Source organism: Tupaia chinensis, unplaced genomic scaffold, assembly GCF_000334495.1.
Source record: "Tupaia chinensis unplaced genomic scaffold, TupChi_1.0 Scaffold000112_1, whole genome shotgun sequence".
Lineage (NCBI taxonomy): Eukaryota > Metazoa > Chordata > Mammalia > Scandentia > Tupaiidae > Tupaia > Tupaia belangeri.
Genome location: NW_006159576.1, coordinates 1850635 through 1869882, shown reverse-complemented (window position 1 = coordinate 1869882; position 19248 = coordinate 1850635). Strand labels below are relative to the sequence as shown.

General features: G+C 45.3%; 1 pseudogene; it reads left to right on the top strand.

Annotated features, from left to right (window-relative positions):
* Positions 1–6559: 6559 nt before the first annotated feature.
* The window catches only part of LOC102488614 (protein SGT1 homolog), a 56308-nt pseudogene continuing 43619 nt past the window's right edge, over positions 6560–19248 (top strand).

The following is a 19248-nucleotide window of genomic DNA, read 5'->3' as shown; positions in this document are numbered from 1 at the left end:
TTCTCCTCATTGCCCTCTTGTCTGGATATACACCCTGAATAAGTCTGATTTCTTTTTTTTATATATTTTTTTATCATCATAATCTTGTTTATATTACATGGGATTGCATGTAACTTTACAGTGTATTACATTGCTTTTTCAAAAGGGAATGCCATGCATGTCAGTCAACACAGAGACATTAATCTCCCCACTTCATCATTATATATCTTTTCATTGTTTTTCCCAATCATTGTTATTATTCCAATTATTTTTTTAAACAGTCAATCAATATTTCTCATTTTGCTTGTAAAAAGACTTTACCCATCATGAAATACTTCTCAGACCAATCCAGTTGAGAATACTATACATGTCATCATCAACAGGTAATAAGCCCTATCTGTTTCCCACTGACGTCCTGCCTCTCTATTGTTCACTTGCTATCTTTCTCTATCCTCTTCTCTTCACCTCCCCCATTCCACACTGTCCTATTCTCGTTAAGTACCTTCACTGCTTTTATGTCCTCCAATATTTTGCTCTTTACCATAGACTGCAGATAGTCGGCATATATTGAGTGGATAAATACAATATCTTTCTTTCAGAGGCTGGCTTACTTCACTCAGCAATAAGTCCGATTTCTGAGACATGCAGACTTGGTTCTCGTATAGACATCCATGATATAAACTTGCGAAATGAGTAAGGAACCATCATTGGCAATGATGAAAATGAGTATTGGAAGATGGCCTCATTTCTAGTAAGACTCTCACTCTTGTTGGCCTAGAATACTTCCAGGTCTCACTGAAATTCTCTTAGAGGTGTTTTAAGTTTTCTTCATTGCTTTATTTTTACAAAACAGTAGGTACTGGTAGAGTGACCTTCCAAGGCGCACGTGCAGGCAGACACACTGAGCTGGGTGCTGGCATGGCAGGGACTTCGGGTTTTGTTGGTGGGAACTACACAAGGAACAGCTGTTTCCACCCACAGCCAGGGCTCAGCCCTCCCACCCCTCTGCGCTTTCTCTTCTTGTGCGTGAACCACGAATCCCTGCATGGCCTGCTGATCAGTCCTTTCGGCTGTCCTCTATCGCCGTAGCAGGCACTGGACCGGCAAGAAGCTAAGAGGAGAAGGCAATTCTGCCTTCCATACTTCAGGCTTTTAATCCCAGTGGAACTCCTGGCCTCTGATACTGTATCCTCACCACCGGATTTGCCTCTTTGGAGGGCAGAAATTCCCCTCCTTGGGCTCTGTTGCCCCAGCTTCCCTCTGCTGGCCATCCATAGGTACTGCACACATCAGGAGCCTCGCTTTGCCCTGCTGATTCTCAGGCTTTCTTCTCTCTAACACTTTGTACTGTCCCAGAGTTTTCCAAAGCAAGACTGAAACATCCTTCCTCCCCACGCCTCCAGCGACCCTCTCAAGAATCTTTTTGAAAAGATCTCCCAGCACGGGCCAGGCACGTGGTTAATAGATCCTTAATGACTGCAGAGGGACCTTGCTGAAACAGCCCTGCAGCAGGTTTGGAGCCTGTGGGAGCCGGGTCTGTGAACTGGACGACGTGACCGGCAGCATTCCCCATCCCAGGCGCTACCAGCATTTGGGGCCAGATGGCTTTGTCGTGTGGCTCTCTCCTCCACGCAGCAGCAGGCCCAGCCGCATCCCCAGCCTGTACTCTAGGCCCCAGTAACTCCCCTAAGCTGGTTGTCCTGCAGACACTGCCGCTCGCCCTGGGGGCAAACTAGCTCACTGACCAGACACGTGCATGCTGGAGTAAAGGGCTGCTTTCCTCGGAAGAATTTCTAAGTGCTGGGAGGCACTGGGCTGTCTTCTGGGGTCACTGAGTGCTTTGAGGTGGACACTCAGGTATGCCTGTGCTGCAGGGAGCGGGGGGAGGGAGATACCCTGGATTCCCATGGTGGGACTGAGGTTGGAGTGTGGACCTGGCAGCTTAAAAGATCACAAGAAATCAATGAATAGATAAAATATTAATTAATTAATCTTTAAAAATAGTTTTTTTAAAAAAAAGCTTTTCTTAGGGGCCAGCAGTTAGCGTAATGGCTATGTCGCTGGACTCCCCCGTAGTCGACCGCGGTTCGCGTCCCAGACCTGGTGGCTTAAAACCCATGCCGGGCGCGTGTGCGTGCGTGCCCAAGATCCCGAGAGGAGAATGGAGAAGGGATTGTGGCATGGCCATACCCCCTGGGGGGTGATTTCTCGCTTTCTGTCTCTCTGTCTCTCTCTGTCTGGCAAGCGCACACGCCCTAGAGCAAAAACCTCTCCAAAAAAAATAAAAGCTTTTCTTACAGGCATAAGGGATCCACCGTCTCACTGCCTCTGGTGTCTACCACTCAGTTTTGTCAGGCCTGCACCTCAACGTCTGCTGGAGCCTTGCCAAGCCTCACTTCACAGTCGTGTCCTCCCTCCCTCGCTCTCCTTCTCACCTTTTGATGGGCACCCTCTTCCCCAGTGCCATGCCTCCATCCCGTTTCTTTCTGCCAAAGATTCATCCAAAGCTTCTGGTCTGAAGGTACGACGCTTCTCCCCTTTGCCCTCGCTGTGGTTTTATCAATTGTCTTCCATCGCAACTACTGAGTGTGATCAGTTCTCTCTCTCCTAGGTCTCCGGAGAGAAGGTAACCCCGTGGGCTGACTGGCCATCTTTGGCCAGTGGTCCTTCTTTCCACCTGGTCCCCCATGCCTCCCGGCACCCGGGCTAACTTCTCCTGCACAGCACCACCCTGTGCTGACGTCATCCACCGCGCATCCGCCTCCTGAGGGCCCGGTAAGCACTCGGATGCAGGCATCATGTCCTTGTCAGCCGTAACAGTGGGAGACAGTTTCACGTCCATAGAATGTGCTCCGTAAAGGATGATTGGATGCTTTGAAAACAATGCTTCAATATAAATTCTGCAGGAATTGACCCTTTTTGAACTTCAAGAAAATGAGGGACAAGAGGCTCTTGAGCTTCTTGCATGTCTCTCCCCCAGGAGCAAAGCTCTGCCTTCATTTGTCAGGCCTAAACGTCTATCTCTGGGTTTCCTAATCCTGGGCTGGGGAGCTCGCGGCCTGTTTAGGATCTGCTCTGTTCCACTGTGGGAGGAAGCGCATTCCTCCGACATCCCGCTGGCCTGCCAACAGATAGGGCCACGATCCGGATGGTGCAGACGAATGACACGCTCCGACTTACAGGCCCTTTCCCAGTTGGGACTAATGCAATATTGATAGTGTCCCCTTAGACGGCCGCCGCTGTGTAAAGCAGCACGAGCCAAGAGAGTACGTTGGAAGTACCGGTCCTTTATGTATGGTTCTATCGTACCATCTGGGAGCCAGCCCGGCTTGATGGAGTCCATTCCGAAGAGCTTTGCTTCGTAAGGCGCTTTCATATTCACAAAACCGTCATCGTCCGCTTCGATTCATTTATTTCTGTGAACCACAACTTATTTGATTAACTCCTCCCCAGGATCATCCCCAAACTCCCGAACTGTTGTTTGGCGATGGAGGAAGCAGAGATCTAGAGAGGTTTGGCAACTTGCCGAAAGCTGTAGGGTGAACAGCGGGTCCGGTGAGACCAGCAGGCACAGGTAGTCAGTAACCTCCTGAGAAGGGCTGCTGCTCCCGGTTGGCCCTGGGTGGATGCCGCACCTTGGGACACCTATCAGACACAGTGGCCCTCGGGGTCACTGGGCCTGGACACCTCACTAAAAGAGACTTTTGCAGTGAAGAGGGAGCCGGCTCATGGCTCATGCTCCTGACACTCGTCCCATCCCTCGCTGAAGGGAGCGCCCCACCCCTGCCTGATCGTCCACTGGGGCCTGTCACCGTCTAGAGCAAATGAAACAAAAACGCTCTCTTGTCATCTGCCTTTCATTCCAGAAGAGACAGCCCAAAAGTGCTGCCGTGGTCGCTGTGAGACACTGCAGCGCATAGTAATTAGGAGGGGCAGATGTAGCCGTTCTTTTCCTTTCTTTCTCTTCCTCTTTCTTTCTCCTTTTTTAGATTTTTGCGATAGTGTGCATGCACTTGCTGAAGAGAGACAGAGAAGACAGAGAGAGAGAGGGAAAGTAAGAACTCACTCCGCAGGAGGCATGGCCACGTGGCAATCCTTCTCCATTCTCCTCTTGGGAATTCAAGCATTCACACACAAATGTCGGGCAAGCTGTGGATGACACGCTCTAACGTCAGAGGTGGCCATGTGGGATCCAGCGACTGGAGCACCATGCCACCTGGTGCAGCCTCTGTAAACCAGGGGCCTTTGCGGCCATGGCAGCCACACAGGACAGAGTGAAGACGGCTGTTGGAAGGTGATTTGGTCCAGGTTGAAGAGGGTGTGGAGAGTGAACGCCGTGGCTAATCTCACCTGCCTGATTGCACGCGCCTGTCACTGGCAGCTGGGTCAGACGCTTTCTGGGCCCCAGCTAAAGTTCTCTCCCATATCTGCAGCCGTGGGCTAGCAGGAGGATTGGAAAGGTCGTGGCTATCTGACAGGTCTCCACAGAAGTCGATGTGGGACAGACTTGAACTCATTGTATCTCTGGGTAAGAATGACAACCTGGGCCTCTCATCCCACAGGAACCCTGAAAGGCCGAGGAAGCCCATGGGACGCCGCCTACAGGAGAGCAAAGGCACACACACTTGCACAGGCCACAGGCTCCAGGCGCGGACCTGAGGCTGCTGCTGAGGGATGGGAGAACTCACACCCGTTCTCCGTCCCCTGCCCGCACACAGGGCTTCCTCTTCCTCCTCCTCCCTCCTGTGTTCACACGAGGAAATGAACCAAGGTCCGATGGTTAGAAGGCCAGATTGCCGCCCGTCCCTTACTAGCTGTGTGGCCTCAGATAGGCTCCTCAACCTCTCTGACCATGTTCTCATTAAAACTAGAAGGGCAGCACCAGCCCATGGTGTGGTGGTTGGGGTTCTTGTCTGCGGCTAGAGAAACATGCCAGGAGTGTGTGCACCCAAAACCCTGAAAGGAGGAACAGAAAAGGGATTGTGGGGTGACCATCTTCCGTGGAGGGGAGGGGATGCTTTCTCTCTCCCTCCCTCTTCAGTGAGTGCACCTGCCCTCTTCCAAATTAAAAGAAAAGAAAAAACTAGAAGAGCAGTATGTGTCTCTCCTGGGAGACAGGACCCGGTGAGATACTGAGGATTACAGTGAACGCCTGCTCCACAGGGCCGCGGCGCAGCAGTAGACGGTGATGCTCTGTGTGGCGATCCAGGCGGGAAGGTTCCTGCTTCAAGGACTTCCCTGAGTATTCCAGGCACTTGCCCATGCTCCCAGGCTGCTAAAAGCCTGTGGGTAGAGCACAGTGTCGTATCCCTGTTGGGGGGGGGGTCTCTCTTGCTCTCTCTCTCACTCAGGGCAGAAATAAATAAATAAACTTGAAAAAGAAGGCCAGGGGCCAGCAGGTGGTGTGGTAGTTAAGCCTCTGGATTCCCACAAGGCCGACCACGGTACAACTGCTGGATCTGGTGGCTTAAAAAATACGCTGGGTACGTGTGCGTGTGTGCCTAAAATCCTGAGAGGAGAATGGAGGAGGCACTCGTGAAGTGATCATCCCCTCAAAATGATTTCTCACTTTTTCTCTCTCGTCTAGCTCTCTCTCTCTCTCCAGTGAGTGCATGCGCCCTATGGCAGAAATCTAAAGCAAACAAAAACAAATTTTAATGAAGGAGGGCCAGCCTGTGTCCTGGTGGTTAAAGCAGCTGGATCCCACATGGCCAACTGCATGGTTCTAGTTTGAGTCCTGGACCCTGTGGCTTGAAAAACATTCTGGGCTTTGGGCCTATGTTATCCAAATCCTGAAAGGAGAGTGAAGAGATGGTTGTGTGACCACATCCCATGGGCAGGGCTTTCTTGCTTTCTCTCTCCACCAAGTGCACATGTCCTCTGGCAAATTTTAAAATGGGGAGTTGGGGGTGGTGAGAACAGTCTACACACTGGAAAAGAGAGGGAAATACAGCATCTTCTAGCCCAGCAGTTTTCAACCTTTTGGAAACCCCATTTCCTCTTGGGCAGCTCAGTGTCTAGAAAGAACACATCATGTCCATCCACAGCTCTGTATTCTGAACACGGTTCTTCTTAACAGAGGGGAGGCAACCACTTGCTTGGATTTCTGCCTAGGTCAAGGAATCTCTCACCTTCTCTCTGAAGACTTTGTGGACCCTGCTCCTTTCCATCTTGAAGTTCAACAGCACAAGTCCTTTTCCTTCCTTGGGTCCATCGTCCTGACATGGTGACGGCCCCTGCGCTAAGCGTCCTACTTACCAGGCCCCGTGCCCAGCTCCCAGGTCAATGTCCTGCAGCACCGGGTGGTATTTCCCCACGTTCCTTCGAAGGTGGCCTGGCAGCTCTCCATCCCTATTAGAAGCTTTTGGCCTGCAGAAAGCTAAAACCAATACGAGATTTACATAACAGTCCAGGCAGTGGAGGATGTGTCAGAACATGATTAATTGCCGAAGGAACCGCACAGACAGTTTCGTTACCGCAGGAGTTGAGTTTCTTCAAGTCCTGTCGGGAAACAAGCAGAGCGTGCATTGTAAACAAACATAAATACGTGAGCCAGCTGGCTGAGAGGGAAGAGGTTGCAATGGACAGAGGAAACGTAAGGGATTTGCTTCCAAGGGCCCATGACCAAAATACCACACAGGGGGAACAGGCCCTGAAGGGCCACTGCCATCCTCACAGGTCAGAAACAGCTGATCTTTGATGGTTTCATATGTTCAACTTAAGTATTTGGGGATTTGGTAAACATGCTTATAGTTACTTAAAAAGTTAACATGGCTCTTTATTTGATTTTTAAAATACATCTAGAATATACTATTGATATCATATTTGGCCGTTCTTGCTCATAGCTACCATTAATAGCATCTTTACTATGTACCTGATACTCAAGATGAATTGTCTCATTTCAAACTCAAACACTTGTGAATAGGGTATTATTAGTTTTTGATTTTGATATAGGGTGTGTGTGCTCGCCAGAGAGAGACCCAGAGAGGGAAAGTGAGAAATCACCCCCCTGAAGGGATGGCCAACCACAATCCCTTCTCATTCTCCTCTCTGGATTTTGGGTATGCACACTCATGTGCCTGGAATGCTTTTTAAGCCACCTGGTTTGGGACTCGAGCTGTGGAGTTAGCCATGTGGGACCCAGTGCCTTCACCCCCACATCATCTGCTGGTCTCAAGTTGGGTATTTTTTATTTTTCAGAGAGAGAGAGGCATTTCTTCAGAGAGAGAGAGAGGCATTCAGAACAGAGTCCTCGTGCCACGATCTGTCCCCAGTCCTAGCCAGCTCTGATCGAGGGCACACGTGTGCACTAGTGTGTACAGAGCAGCTCTGGACCATAATCACAGAACCTTCCCAAGTGAACCCAGTTCCATTAATGGTGCACCTCTGTGTGTCCCTGTTTTTTTTTTTAATTGTTATTCTTATTTTAAAAATGTTGTACAGTTTATTTGTTTTTCCATGAGTGAGAGAGACAGAAAGAGAGAGCAAAGAGCGAAAGAGAACACTTGCAACAGGGTCTTGATATTGGAATCCACTCCTGGTCTCAGCCAGCCCCAGATTATGGGCATGCACACAGCTGCAGCACTCAGAGAGGTCCCTGGATGCGAACCCAGACCCTTCCCATGTGGATTGGCTTTGCGGAGAATCATGTTTACCACTACATTTTATGACTTTGCCACTGTCCAGCTCCTGGTCTTATTTTATTTGGGGAACTGGGGCTCGAATGGTTAGGTGACTTAGCCAAAATTATGCAGCAAGTAACCAGTGGATCTGGGACTGGGACATAACATCCAGGTTCATCTGGTTCCAGAGTCCACACGTTTGATACAATGGTACTTCATGAGAATGCACCATACATGCCTTCTGCTCAAACCTCAGCCACTTACTCCACTTTCCTGTTTGTGGCTGATGGTCAAGAAACACAGATGGACTCAAACTGAATACACACATTCAAAATTCAGTCATGACATCTTCATCCCAAACATGTGATTCCAGCACGTGTGTACTTACCACTTATGGATCCCATTCATTGCTTTTCCCTTTTCTTTACCCAGTTACTGGACATCTCTGCACTTCATTTTTCCTTCTGGCCAACAAATATTTAGTGAACACATTCAATGTGGAAAGACCCTGGTCTGGTTGCTCTTCCTGCTTATCATGTCTTAGTTTATGCAGTTTTTAAAAATAACACAAGTATCAATATCCACTGTGGACCTGCTTCAGTACCCTGAATTTACAGACATTAGTGAACAACGTCTTCTGCTTTTCATGAGCTCAGACTCAGGTAGAGAAAATCAACCATAAACCTAAGCAAGTCCTTATCCAACAATGTGCTCGAAGCAAAATCAAGGGACTATATGCATCCATGAAGTAGGGTCAGGGAGAAGGGATTTATTTAAGGGGAATCGAGGGAGCTCAGGGAGAGAACTAAGCTTGGCAGCCCTGTAACCCCAGGATAAAATTCCAGACACACAGTAGGCATTAAGTACATTTTTAATAAACAAAATATAGTAGAAGGATGCGGAGGAGTTTTCAAGAATAACAAGCATTAAGAAAACCTTCGAACCAAACCAAATAGGAAAATCACATAGGTATGAAACAATATGGTATGTTCTGGAACTCTGGAAATTGTTATTATGGACGTGACACTAATGTGGAGAGAGACATGATATGCAATGTGGCTGGAGAGATTTATATAACACATAATGATCTCGTTTTCTCTGACGAACAGTAGGGAATCTTGAAGGAGGTGAACTAGCACCCGAGAACAGATTTGCTGGGTGTGTGTCTAGCACGTGTGCCATAGCAACAGAGGTGGAAGGGTCTGAACATGCTGAATGAGAACAGGCCTTGGCAGTCCAGCCCAAGGGACAAGATCAGAGGGTCCTGTGAGGGGCAGCAAGGCATGCCATGCAGAGGACGGGGAAGGGAGGGGTTCTTCCAGGGCCATCAGCCCTGCTGCTCTTTCTTTATTCAGGTGTCTACATTTATATCCCACTTTCTAAATTTGAGATAGTTTACAGTAAAAGAAAGAAGCACAATGACTTTATTAAACTAGAAATAGATTTTTACTAAATATATATATAGAAAGAAAGGGAGCAAGAGAGAGATAAGTTTATATTATAAACCCATAGCCCGGACCTGTAGTGCTAAAATTACTAGACATTAAGTTTGGTTCTAAGGTTCCAAGATGCCAAAGGAAAAAAAGTATAACACAAAGTTATTTAGTCCTTATTATTATTATTATTTTGAGAGAGGGAGCTAACCTTTTCTCGGTACTAAATTCTGAAAGGAATTTCAAAAATTGAACATTATTCAGGGTACTAACCTTTACAACTCCATCTCCACCATTTCATTCAGGTCAGTCTTCAAATGTCTCCTCTGAGATTTCATGCCTGGCTGCAGCAGCGCTCATTCTCAAGAGCTAAAGAGGGTCAGGTGGTGAGGCAGTGGTGATTCACCTGCAGCCACGTGGGGAAGATCTTCGGTTTGCATGCCAGGACCTCCCAGAGCATGCCATATGCACGTGTGCTTGTGGTCCAGGTCAGCTGGGACTCGAGGGTGGATTGAAATGTGAAGACCTTGTTTGGGGTCTATGTCGGGGTGCAGAGGTAAACAAGATGGTCTGGGAGGCAGGCCCACACAGGAAGGCTGTGCTTCACCTCCAGAGACCTTCCAGAGTCCTCCAGGCATGCGTGTGTCCACGATCCAGGCCGACTGAAGCTGGATATTAGTCATGGTATCAAGGCCCAGCGAGCAGTGGTATCTCCATTTTGAACTCTCTCTCTCTGTCTCTCTCACTCACGCAATCCAGAGCTAAAAGTAATTTGATCTCAGAGTCAATGCTCACCTGGACCCACTTTCTCTTGCTTAAAATGGAAGGCTCTAGTAGTCCCTCCTTCTCTGCAGGGGATATGTTCCAAGACCCCCAGTGGAGGGAACCAGCAGTTAGCGTAATGGCTGTGTCGCTGGACTCCCACGTAGTCGACCGCGGTTCGTGTCCCGGACCTGGTGGCTTAAAACTCACGCCGGGCGCGTGTGCGTGCGTGCCCAAGATCCCGAGAGGAGAATGGAGGAGAAGGGATTGTGGCATGACCATCCCCCCTGGGGGGTGATTTCTCGCTTATCTGTCTCTATGTCTCTCTCTGTCTGTCTGGTGAGCGCACGCGCCCTACAGTGAAAATCTCTCCCAAAAAAAGACCCCCAGTGGATACCTGAAACGTGGGCCATAAACTCTCGATATACACTCTGTCTTTCCCTCTACATCCACACATACTTACGACAGGGCTTAATTCATGAATTAGGCACAGTGATAAAATAGAATAATTATACCAATGTTCTATCATGAAATGATTTGAATTCAGTATATTCTATGGTACTGTACTGCCGCTAACCAAAACCAAAACCACAGAAGGTAAAACTGCTTTTACGGAGGACTTCTGTACAACCTCAGTTCTGGTCAGAAGTGGCAATGAGTAATTGCACATGAAGAATCGTTCTGCATTTTTGGAAAATAGGTGCTGAAGACACTGTCCGTAGTCCATTCAGCAAATAGTTAGGACCTGTTCTGAGCAGGACCGCGTTTCAGGAAAAGATTTTACAGCAGAGAACAATGGTCTGGCCCTCATAAGCTATATTTTTGTGGGAGGACAGACATCACCTAAAAAAATAGACATATAATATTTTGTCAGAGAATGATAGAAAAATAAAACGGAGTAAAGGGGTAGCGTGTGCTGTTTTGCATGGCTTGCTCAGGAAGCCTCCTTTCCATGGCTCAACTTCCATCGCACACCTTTTTATCTGGCTACATCACCTTTTCCTTAGCAACAGGACACAAAGTAAACATTACAGAACCCCATACCTTTCACCAAGTTGACCATGAAGGATGGCAGGAAAATGTTCTGCTACTATTTGAGGCAGAAGCCTTTGCCAAATTACTCATCACAAAAATAACAGTCTACATCAGCTGGACCATTTCAATAGTGAATCTAATTGGAACTTAAGCTACTGAATCCAAACTCTTTTTGAATTCGCTCCCAGGGTGCCAGAATAGCTCCGATTTATGCAGCCCTTACAGGGACCGCACTTTCAACATTTCTTAGCTCGATGACTGTGATTCCTGATAAACATGTGCTATGGACTATACTGTGTCCTTATCCCGCCTCCCAATCTCACGTTGGAGCCTTAAGCTCCAAAGTGGTGGCGTTGAGAGATGGGGTCTCTGGGAGGTAATTAGGGTTAGAGGAGGTCATGAGGGCGGGGTTCTCGTGACATTAATGTTCTGATAAGAAGAGCTCTCCCTCTGCCATGAAGGATGAAAGGAGAAGACAACAGTTTAAAGCTAGAAAGAGAGTCCTCATCAGAACCCAACCGAGCTAGTATCTTGACATTGGATTTCCTGCCTTTGGAACTATAAGAGAATTAATTTCTGCTGTTTAAGCCACACTATACATGAGATTTTGTTATGGCAGCCCAAGCATCACACAAAAAAGAAGTGATAGAGCAGATGATTAACAAGTTGGGCTCTGGAGTCTACATTCTTACCCCAGGAATCCCCAACTAGGCAATCTTGGGCAAGTTGTTTCAGTTCTCTGACATTGTCCTTCTTGTCTGTAAAATGGGGTTAATAGTAGTAAGTATTTCACAAGGGTTTTGAGAGAAGTAAACTAGTTGATACATGTATGACAATTAGAACACATCTGACACTTAACACTTAATAACTGTTTCTTATTATTATTATTATTATTATTATTATAACTTCAATGTGCAGATGAGGATTTCAAAGTTCTGGGAAATTAAGTAATTTACCCAAAGTCATACAGGTAGTGGGTGGCAGATGTAGAAGTGAACCTTGGTTTCTGACTCCAAACTCCTGCTTTTCCTGCTGTAATTACCGTGGACACCATTAATACAAATTGAAATAATATAACCTATAAGAAATCTATGAATAGATCTAAACCAATCCCATGACCTGGTGGTTAATGGAACTTGATCTCACATGGCTAACCACACAGTAGAAATCTTGACCATAGCAGCTTGAAAACCATGCCAGGCGCATGTGTGTATGCCCCAAATCCCAACATGATGGAGAAATTAAGGAGAAGGGATTGTGACATGACCACATTCCATTAGAGGGTACTTCATCCCTCTCTCTGTCTTTCTCTGTCTCTCTGTGGTGAATGCACATGCTGTCTGGCAAATTAAAAATGAGAAAAAAATTCTAAATCCAAGTAACAACTGCAGAAGAATCAGAATGCTCCCGAGAAGCCAGGGTCTTCCATCACACGGTGGGTTGAGAGATCAGCATGATTTACCGAGCTCTACTGTGCCTTAGGTCTTCTCTCCATAAGCACTGGTGACTCAGAGCAAAGGGGCTTGCCCATTGGCTATTTAATCACTTCATCGCTTCATGTGTTTGTAAAACCTCCATTGAACTGGGGGGGACTCACAGAAACAGATGCAATGGCAGTAGCAGCAGCATGGATAGAGAGGAGAGACCGAAGAAGTGTTAAGAGAACAAAAATGAGAGAAGTAGGAAACAGGTTAAAAAAAGAATAATAGAAATCTGGAGACCAGCAGTTAGCGTAAAGGCTATGTCGCTGGACTCCCATGTAGTCGACTGTGGTTCGCATCCCGGACCCAGTGGCTTAAAAACTCACGCCGGGCGCATGTACGTGCGTGCCCAAGATCCCGAGAGGAGAACGGAGGAGAAGGGATTGCGGCATGGCCATCCCCCCTGGGGGGTGATTTCTTGCTTTCTGTCTCTCTGTCTCTCTCTGTCTTCTGGTGAGCGCACACGCCCTATAGCAAAAACCTCTGAAAAAAAAAAAAGACAATAATTGAAATCTGGAGTTTTGGCTTAAGCCACTAGATGAGTGGTGATGCCATTCTCCAAGATGTGAAGCTGACAAAGGTCGGCTTATGAGTGAGGGAAGAAATACAAAGGATATGATCATGACTTAAGCTTTGGGCACATGGTTTGAGCATTTCAAGTGATGAAAATATATTATTATCTTAAAAGGCGTCTGAGTTGATGTTGATCTCATATTTAAGAGAACTCTGCAGTCCAAATGACATCAACTATTACCTCTGTAAGAGGAATTGCTCATTAAGAAGACAGGCACCATTTGGCAATTCCAGGAAAGGTCTTCAGGATCTTTGACACTTACAGCAGATGCAGTCATCACTTCCCATATCATCATTCTTTCCCTTCTGTTTACATAATCACATTGAGGCCTATGATGGCAATATGGCAGATGACAACAAAGATTGACACAGGAATGGCCTTGTCCCAGTGCTTAATGATTAATTCCTTAATGTAATTTCTGTCTTAAAATTTCTTCCTAAGAAGATGTTCAGAAAATTATTTTTTAAATATTTATGGGGGCTAGCAAATGGCCTGGTGATTAAGGTGCTGCATTCCCCCATGGCCAATCATGGTTCAAGTCCCAGACCTGGTGGCTTGGAAATCAGTTTGGGTGTGTGTGCATAAGTATCCAAAATCCCAAGAGAAGAATGAAGGAGAAGGGACTGTAGCATGATCATCCTCTTCTGGAGGGGGTGATTTCTCACTTTCCCTTCCACTGTCTCTCTCTGTCTCTCTCCAGCAAGTACACGTACCCTATGGCAAAAATCAAAAAGAAATAAATACATTTTATGTTATATCTAAAGCAAATTCCTTCACATCTTTGATGCTGATGCTATTACTGTTCCTTTTGGTTTGGGTTTTGTTTTGTATTGTTTGAGACATTTTTGCTATAGGGTGCCTGCACTGGCCAGAGAGACAGAAAGTGAGAAATAGATCCCCTGGGGGGATGGCCACGCCACAGTTTCTTCTCCATTCTCCTTGGAATGTTGGGCATGCATACGCATGCACCCAGTGTAGATTTTAAGTCACCAGGTCTGGGACTCAAACCATGGTCAGTTATGTGGGAGTCCAGAACCTTAACCACTACTCTACCTGCTGGCCTGGTTACTGCTATTCTTAAGTTCATTGGAGAGACTGTGGTTGTATTTTAGTCAGCAAGCTACTATCATGATTTGGGCTTATATTTTCCTTCTTTGCCTGCTCTCTGCATGGAGGTGGAAGTAATAAATGGTAGAAGTAATAAAAAGCCAGCACAAGAAATTGTTCTACTTGAAGACTTCCAGACAAAAATGTCTCAAACAATACAAAACAAAAACAAAAAGAACAGTAATAACATCATCATCTAAGATGTGAAGGAATTTGCTTTAGATGTAACATTTCTTTCTTTCTTTTTGATTTTTGCCATAGGGTGTGTGTACTTGCTGGAGAGAGACAGAGACTCCTGGCATTTTGTGTTTTCTATTCATTCCCATCATCTTTCTTTGCATATAACATTGCGGCTTGAAAGGAAGAAATGAAGGGATAATCTATGGACATACAAGGGACCCACGGATGTCTGCAAATCACAAGGAACCATCTCTCTCTTTTTGCTTTTTTTTTGTTCCCCGTCTCTCTGACCTCCTTTCATACTCCCCCAACCAATCATTCAACATTACACTTTGCAAAGCCCAGCTCATAATCTCATTATTTCCACCTCCCCAACTACCTAAGCTCCCAGCAGTCCTCCAAGCTCCTGCAGTATCAAGACTACAACTCCTTAGTCCTTCGGGGTCAGTCTTGGGCATGATCTACCATGTTTCTTTGTGGAAAATCTGTCTCCCTAGAGAAGGCAAGGGCAGTGCAGCGGGCAGTCGTGCCTTTCTTTGATGAGCAGAAAAGGCTGAGTATTCATGTAGATCGCTGGCTGACAATCCGAAGTAGTGAACGGCCCCACAAACTCCCATCTCGATGCCATGTTTTTGAATAATCATTTAAAAAGGATAGAATGTGCACATGGAATTGGTAGTATCCGGGCAGAGAACGAGTGCAAGCTAGAATTCGATGATTTCATAGAATGTGTGGTTAACACACATGAATGCCCTCAGGACACAGTGGGAAAAACTAATACAGGAAGGAAAGTAACCCCCTCCATCTCACCACTTGGGCCAGGGAGCCTAGGCCCTGAGCAGAGCAGCTGCTGATGGCTGGAGACTGATTTTCCTGTTCACTTATCTCCACTAGAAAGATTGCTCCTTGAAAACCTCTTTGTTGAAGTATGAAAATAAAGGATTGCTTCGTCCTAAAAAATAAAAGTAAAAAAAGTCTGTCTCCCTAGTAGAGTGTAAAACTCGGGAGTGCGGGGACCCTCTCGTACACCGTCTTTCATACTTTGTGCATGTAGTAACAGGCCCTCGGTCAGTTACCTCCATGACGGCCTTGAACCATGTTCTCCTGGGCTAAGCCCTAGAGGTCGCCAGATATTTGCTTCGTGGTTAATCTACGGCCTCTCTGCTGTTCGTAACCAGGCTTCCTTCTAACTCTAGAAAACCTCGCCACGGTACAGAAGGTGTTGAAGAAGCCGCTTTCTTTCCTTAATCACTCTGTTCATCTCATTTATTTCTCCCCGTAGGTGAGCCGCTCTTTCTAATTTGCACCATATTTATTAACTCTCGGTCTTCCAATAACACAACATACAGCCTTGACAAATGGGATACCCTGCTGCTCTCAGAAGGAAATCAGCTACCATGAAAATTAATGTGCTGAGTTCATAAAGAAAAAAAATCCCTCTCTCCGCCCCCCCCCCCACCATGGTAGCTTAGCAATTGGCATCTTCACTTTATGACCTCATTTATTAGCCGGAATGAGGCTTGTTTGATTTCTGGAATTAATTTAGGGTCATTAACAAGAAAGTCCTGGGTATCGCATACCCACAACTTACATACAAGCCTAGCACACAAGCCCTAGAGATGAAGACCAAGGAAAATGCCATTTTTCTTTCCTATAGGCTATATCATTTCTTCTTTCTTCTCTGGTATTTCTCAGGTGGCTTATGTGTGCATATTTTCCAAACATCTCAGCCAGACTGTGTTAGTTACTCTCCATTTTAGAAAGGGGGAGACAGTTACCACCAGTAGAAAGAGAAGATTTGGAGTCATTCTGGTTCCTTAGAAGACTCAGTATCAGACCTGAGCCCTGATAAGACAATATCTAATTTATTTCCCTTCATAAATGGTTTCCTGTGCCCTGAGAAATAAGAAGAGAAGTACACTAGCTTCCCTCTCGTGTGAGCTACTGGCTGTCAGGAATAGAAGCACTGTGAAAGAGCAGCCAAGAAAATGTGAGAAAATCTTTTTACTGATCCCTGCTCCTACCTCTTGAGGCTTTCATCTCTAGTCATTGGGAGAAAATATTCTCTATGTAATTGTTTTCTTTCAACTCCTCTACCACTCATGACTAGAATTGCTGCTCCCCGCATTCTGCTAACACAAACATGTGATATTTGACCTTTGCTTCTAGCCTTTATTTTTATTTTTTAAGAATTATTTTATTTAACTTTATTTATTATAATCGTCATTATTATTTTCCAGTTTGATCAGAGAGAGACAGAGCGAGAGAGAGGAAGTGAGAAAGCAAGCCACCAGGTCTGAGACTTGAACCGTGGTCAGTCATGTGGGAGTCCAGTGCCTTTAACCACTGTGCCACTTGCTGGCCCCTCTAGTCTTTATTTTTAGTGATATTAGGTGTAGAGTAGAATGATATTTTTCCTTCTATATGTTAACTGAGCATCTTCTATAGGGCAGATAATTTGGTAAGAGATTACTTTCTAGTATTGTAGTAAAATTTGCACTAATAAGGGAAGTAATACCATCCATCCTGATTAATCTAACTGTACTAACACCATTATCAATTTGAAGCTATTAAATGATGAAGTAAGATCTGCTCAGCACAAGGATCATTTGCAGTTCAGAGGAGGCTGATTCAAGTAGCTCAATGTTGTCATCAATGATCTGATTTGTCTGCCTTCCATTGGTATGCCTCATCCTAAGGCTTCCTTCCATCATGGCGTCGACATGGTGCCAGCAGTTCCAAGCTTCACATCCATGGAGTACACAGTCCAGAAGAGATTCTTTTCTTCTTTATTAAAGCATTTTAATAAAGGTCACGCAACTATCTGTAAATCAAATATGGTGGTTGGCAGTGGGCTATGCTAATTGGCTTAAGCCAATTGTAGATGAGATCAGCTTCTCTTGATGTGTAGAACATGGGGGACAAGGGAAATTGTATTGGGTCATTGGGAAAGTCGTGACACATTTTTGCATAGAACCACATAGAAAAGTATGTCATGACTTTCCTGAGAACCTAATATCTGGTAGAGATAAGGAAGGGAGGTAAAACGGTTCAAGTAGACAATTAACAAAACAAGTAGCTCTACTACCCACCTTTTTAAAATCACATCATATTACCGCAGGTCAGGTCTTAGCACATCATTCCTGGGTTATCTGAGAATTTCTCTTAAGAACTCATAGATAACTCTTCTCCATTTGGTCTGTATTCATTTATGAAGGAATTGCTCGCTCACACTTCTCTCTGATACTGTTACCTACCTATTTTCATTTTCACTTCCTTTCCTTTGACATTTCTTGGGCTTCTGCTTATATTCCAACACTCCTTACAGTACAGATTAGACTCTCTATCTCTTACTAGCAGAATTATTCCTCAATCTCGTTTTTGTTTTCTTTGTCTTGCTTTCCAGCAAGCTTTCCCAGCACCTAGTAATTCCACCTTCCCTGAGGTACACCCAAAACATACTCTTCCATCCTAACTAAGCCATCAAGATAAAATGCAGATAATGAAGTCAGGAGCCAAGACTCAGACTAGTAGCAACAACACGTGTTAGAATGGAATGTAAACTAACTTGTGTTAATAGTCCAAATAATGACTATAGGGTATTTCTTCCACTTTATCCTCTTGTTGGCTCAAAACTTCCTTTCAACAAGTAAGCAAATCAGGGAGAATATTGATGCTTGAATCTTCAATTGAAGGACTCAAATCAGAACCACGAATCTCACAGTGAAGCTAGTTACTTAAGAAGCTAGTGCTAGTAGGTGGCATGGTGATTAAGGAGTCTGGATTCTCACATGGTCAACCACAGTTCAAGTCCCAAGCTCGGTAGCTTGAAACTCAGGCTGGGTGCATGTGTGCTACCCCCAAACCCCAGGACAGAATGGAGGAGAAAGGATTATGGCATGCCAGGACCTGTGGAGGCTGATTTCTCACTTTCCCTCTATCTGTCTCTCTCTGTCTTTCTCCTCTTCAGGGAATGCATATGTCCTATGGCAAAAACCTAAAGAAAAAAAAAATCTAATTCTACCTGAGGAATGAAAATTATCTTGGTATTCAGGTAGGCCTGAGGAATTGAGATGTTTGTCTGATTCTGAAAATCAGAAGTTTCCCTCTTAAGATCTTAGACATCTTAGACTCCTACAGGATTTGGTGATCAGATGTGTAAATCTCTTTGATAATTATGGGACATATTTTGGACATTTTTTCAAAACCTATCATTAATATTGTTATCTAGGACCTGCTCTATCCAGGTCCTCCTCTAGTTTTGGATCATCTCCATCAGTGAATTTTTCCTAAAAGACTCTTCCCATTATTCCAAAGCCCTTCTCTGAAAAAAATCTATTTTAGGGACATATTTAGAAATGACAAGAGTCAAGAAACCCATCAGAAAGAACAGATGGTTACTTTCTGTGAGAAACAAATGCTTAAAAGCTGGTATTCAAAGTATTAACCAAACTGTAAGAGTTGCTGAGAACTCTGTTAGCTGGTTCTTTGTTCACATTGATACAAAAAATTGGGGTTCGTTGTAAAAATATTAATAAGATACAATTTTATTGAACAGGGGCTTGGATAGGTGGATGGAAATTAAAGCAAATAAACTAAAATATGAATGGTATAATTTAGGTGATACAGGCATGGGTATTCACTGTCTAATCTTTTCCATGTTTTTAGGTTTAAAAGTCTTGAAAATGAAACATTGGAGGAGAGGGTCAAGAGGATTTTGAACAATAAGCAAATGGACCAGATAAGGGAGAGATGTTACATGGACCACCTCTTACACAGAGAAATCTGTGGAAGCACAGGCTTTACGTGGTGGAGGTTTGCAGCTCTCATTGGGCAGAACAAGAGGTACACACCAAGTAGTTCCTGTGAGAGACTGTCAGAAGGTAGACAATAGAGGAACTGGACAGTGGTACAGTAGTAAAATGTGACACTCTGTAAAGTGGACCCACATAGAAGTGTTGCCAGTTCATGTCTGAAGACTTCCCTGAGTGTACCAGGCATGTGTGTTCCCATGATTCAAGCTGGCTGAGGTCGAGGGTGGACCATGGCATCAGCACCCTCTCAGAAGAGCTATA